Here is a 4,843-nt window from a genome sequence, read left to right as displayed (position 1 = left end):
AAAAATGTTGCTATTGCTTCCCTTGTAGTAAAAGTCTAACCTGTAACAGAATGGAGGGACAGGAGCTGCGTCTAGTTCTTCTCCCCTAACACCGTAGTCGGGTGCAATGCCCAGAGTGGGCTGATTGGGTTAACTGAGTCCTGAGCTGCAGGAGAAATGTGCTGGGCAGCTTCCTGGACCAGAGGAAACATTTTCAGGTGCAGTCTCCACGGCAATTGTCTTTGGGGAGCGAGGTACTTGTTCTTCTTTGTTCTACTGGTATTTTCCCCCAACCACAAATCCAAGTTTTGCAGCACAAGATTGCTTCCAGAAATGACGAAACCCTTCTCTCTCGTTGCATTCCGAAGCGTGGTTTTTACAAACTTCATAGGGCCACGGAGAGCCAAACACTGCTGCATCCCACCTAACAGTTTCTATCAATGATGGACCACACGTGAGGGTGGTTCCGGAAGATTCCATCACCTCATGATATCATGGCTGACTAAGTTTGTATAGCACACTCCATGGCTATAGTACAAGGACAACCTCCCACTGGCATGTTTGTGTCTCCTTAACTAAGTGTCTGTAGTCCTGTAAGGACACAGAGACAAGCAGATTCGCTTCTTTCCCTCCTCACTTCACACAGGACTGTACTTTGGAATCTTCGCCGGACTCTATTTTCTGCCACATAGTTAAATAGCACAGTTATGTGACGGTTCTGGTTGGGTATCATTTTGTTGATTCTTCCTGTGGACCAAGTGTCGAGTCCAAACCGTGACACGAGCGTGCATCCCAGCAAACTGGCAAAGCTAACAGGGCGGGGCTTGAGGCCGTGGGACGGCGTGGGCAACCCATGTCAAAACAGTTGGAGAGACTCGTGGAAGACAAAAGACTCGAAGAGTTGGTTGATTTCCTGTGGTCCCTACATGCTCTGGGCAAACTTTAAAGAGCATGAGGTCAGTGAACTCGACAGCGACCCCGTAGAAGGGCCTGGTTTCAGACCCACAGACCCGGTTTCTAGCCCGAATAAGCAGGAGGTTAGCAAGCCTACCACTGTCGCGAGAGTATCTGCCTTTGGAACGTGAAGAACGAGTCGGATCCCTTCCACTGAGACCTGGGAGAGAGCGTTTCTCTTTTGGTCGTTTATTTTGTCAACTCTACTTCTCCTCTTCAGAAAGGGATGCTGTGACTGTCACCCGCTGATAAATGTTGACTGGGTGTCTTCTCATTGTGGGAAGAGAATGCGAACGGCTTTGTTTGTCACAGGGTAGGGTCGCTTTGCTCTAGTCTGGAAGCTCAACAGGTGGAGAATCTATTTGATGCAGAGTGGGGGGGGGGGATGGTTATGAAACCCTTCTCTCTGGCCTGCAAATGCAGCCTTCTATGCTCTGTGCTCTGCTGCTGTGCAGGCCACACTTGGCTTTCCAGGTCTCCCCGCAGCACCGTCCAGCAGGCAGGTTTCCTCGCACCTTTGGCCTCTCGGTGCCACCAGAGCAACCCTTTTACAGATCTGGCTAAGCGGGTTGCCATTTATCCGCTACACAGGCGTGACAGCCGTGGGCATAGCAGTAAAGCATTTGTTCAGCATGAGTGCGTAACTCTAGCTTAATCCCCCAAAATCATTTAAAAATAAATGCAAACAAAGGAGGTCAAGAGGCAAGCACTTGGGAGGTGGAGTCGGTACTGTGACGTCTGGGTCACCTTGCCTTCAAAAAAAAAAAAAAAAGTAGCCAGCTACCTTAGAAATAAAATGAAAAACTAATAAAGACTGGAAAATCCATACCTCTTAATATTATGAAATTCCAAATTTTTAAGGTCAAGTGGGGTATCATATCAATAAATGTAATGATCTATTTGAATCTATAGTGTCAGATATGTGATGTAATTCTAGGCAGCTGTGTAGAGGAAATCCCGGGTTATAGGATTTTCAGTACATGTGTGTGGTTTAATTGCAACCATGATTCTGCTGTCTGTCGGTGTTATGGCTTAGTGGCAGGGAAGGCCACTAAGACACAGGTTTAAGCCAAACTAAAATCTTTATTAGCAAATTGGGTGTTCGGGACCCAAGTGCAGCCCTGAGCCTTTCCCACAGTGGGCTTTTAAGCACCAGAACTACATCATGGTTGACACACGTCAGCCAGCGAGAACAGCTGAGCAAAGCAGAACCACAGAAGCCAGAAGTCCAAGTCAGTGCATTTAGGGACTTTCCCAGAGCTACATAGACTTTGATGAATCGGGGGTTTGTTTTGGTGGGTAATGATGTCTCCACGCTGGGCTCCATCATGGCGTCAGCTGTGCTAAGGTTTGGAGGTCTACTACAGTCTGGAGACTGTTATAGCAGCGGTTTGACAACGCCGTGGAGGAAGGGTCAGGGCCCCATTCCTCAGACGGTTGCCCTTAGTGTCTTGGAGCTGCACTTTTTACACACTGTGATGCTCACCCCACATCTCCATTCTGACCACGGCAGGAGGGGACAAGGGAAGGTGAAAAGCCATGGGTAGTTTTCCTCACAGGCAATTTACCAGAATTTAGGCAAAGGCTGGACGTGGATGAAGAGGGAATAGAAATCTATTTCTTTATCTAAAGCATGATTCACCCACTATTAAGAAGTCTTTTCATAGCAGGGCGGTGGTGGCGCACTCCTTTAATCCCAGCACTCGGGAGGCAGAGGCAGGCGGATCTCTGTGAGTTCGAGGCCAGCCTGGTCTACAGAGAGAGTTCCAGGACAGGCTCCAAAGTTACAGAGAAACCCTGTCTTGAAAAACCAAAAAAAAAAGAAAAAAAAAAGAAAAAAAAGTCTTTTTTGTTCTGGAAAAACAGTAGAAACAAGAAAATATTAATGTCTGTCCCCTTCCACTTCTGAAGCAGTGTGATTGGTTCAAACTTGGGTGGTGACCAAAACAGATCCCACGTGCTGGGATGGCTGGGGGCCTTACTATTGGCCCACCTGACAGGGGCTAAACTGAGAATATTGACATAGGACAAGTAGAGACACAGGAAAGGGGGACACAATGTTCTAATGCTCTCAATTATTTTGGACATTTTCTTCTTTAAATGTTTTGTCTTTGAAAATAATGTCAGGGGCTGGAGAGATGGCTCAAAGGTTAGGCTGTTCTTCCAGAGGTCCTGAGTTCAGTTCCCAGAAACCACATGGTGGTTCACAACCATCTGTAATGAGATCTGATGTTCTTGTTTGGTGTGGAAGCATGCACACAGAACACTGTATACATAATAAACAAATAAAATCTTTTTAAAAAAGAAAATAATGCTGTACACCACGATGTTAATCTGTTGCTGTCTCTTCCTGGGTTCTCTATCCTGGCTCTGCTGGACTGAGCCCTGGACAGAGCTAGGAATGTGGATTTGACCTGCTAACTAGAAGCTGTGTAATGCACGATTTAGTGAACCAAAAAGCTGCTGAGTGATCCTGGGTGATGTGAAAACCCTCCTCTTGACAAGTGTTTGTCATGGTCTCCTGCATGATTGCAAAGTGGCAGCGGGTGACAGCTTGTGCCTGTGCTATTTACTCTGTGACTCTGGGTAGGTGACACTGGCTTGACCTACACATGTGCCATGTGATTCGTGTGCATACTCTTTCTACCTATTTTGCACCTTGAACGTACTGTGTGAGCCAGTGCATGCCCTGTTTGCCTAACGCCACACGGGGCTGGATTTTTGTTATCAGCAAACAAGGCTCCAGTGAACCTTGGTCAAGGAGAGGAGAGTTCATTAGGCTCCCTTTGGTTTCAATGACCTTTCCTAAACTAGGACCAAGCCTTCAGATATATGAGCCTATGGGGCCATTCTTATTCAAACTGCGCATGACTTCTGATTCATCTGCTTTAAATTTGGTTAAGCCTACTTGTCTGAGATCCGGCTTTTCTAGCGGCCGGGAAACTTAAACTTAGTTCTAGACGGGCTTCAATAACACTCTTACCTGTAACTTGGTGCAGGTAGATATGATGGTACAATTAGTATGAGCTCCAGGCTTCCCAGAATCCCCCTGCACACCTGTCTAGGCTTGGGGGCATCGCCGAGATCATGAATATCCGTCAGAAACAAACTGTTCCAAGCCTCTTGTGGTGACCCATTCATGCGGCAGGCTGTATAACATACAAAAGAAGCTGCCGTTTGTGGCTTCTACACACCAGGACCCCATGAAAGAGGAACCTAGTCAGCTCAACTAGCAGCAGAAGGAACTTTTAGTTTTGTGTGTAATGTTCCAATTCTAAACATAATTTTAAATATTATGAGTTTTGAATTAGTAATATAAGTTTGTTTTGGTTTTTTTTGTTATGTTCAGTGCCATCGCATGTACATGGAGGTCAGACAGTTCTCACATATATGGATGCCACGGCATGTGTATGGAGGTCAAAGGACAGCTCCCAGGTGTGTGAGTGCCACGATGTGTATGTGGGGGTCAGAGGACAGCTCCCAAGTATGTCAGACACACAGCATGTATGTGGAGGGCAGAGGACAGCTCTCAGGGGCCGCTTCTTTCCTCTCACGGTGGATCTCAGAGACTGAACGCAAGTCATCAGGGTTATTTAGCGTGCACTGTTAATTGCTGAGACATCTAACTGGCCCTATAATCATATATTTATGCTAAGCACGCAGCACACACCATAACCCCAGCACACAGGCGGTTGAAACATCTCCAGGGCAAAGGCCTGCCTGGGCTGTACAGTGAGCTGAAAGCCAGCTCAGCTGCATAGGGAGATAACAACAAAAGGAATACATTTACAAACTTCATAATCTGAGACAAAGAACTTCTAAGAAATGACAGTGTTAGAACCCACTTCACATACCCCCTCTTGGAAGATCCACTTGTTTTGTTTTGTTTTGTTGTTTTGTTTTGTTTTTG

General features: G+C 46.5%; 1 non-coding gene across 1 annotated transcript; it reads right to left on the bottom strand.

Moving 5' to 3' along the window:
- Positions 1–4,040: 4,040 nt before the first annotated feature.
- Positions 4,041–4,172, bottom strand: LOC119803762. Its single transcript, XR_005283716.1, has one exon. It is a non-coding gene; the product is annotated as a small nucleolar RNA SNORA70 (small nucleolar RNA).
- Between the last annotated feature and the right edge of the window lie 671 nt (positions 4,173–4,843).

Source organism: Arvicola amphibius, chromosome 17 (assembly GCF_903992535.2).
Source record: "Arvicola amphibius chromosome 17, mArvAmp1.2, whole genome shotgun sequence".
Taxonomy (NCBI): domain Eukaryota; kingdom Metazoa; phylum Chordata; class Mammalia; order Rodentia; family Cricetidae; genus Arvicola; species Arvicola amphibius.
Note: the sequence above shows the minus strand (reverse complement) of the source record. Positions and strands in the feature narration are given on the sequence as shown.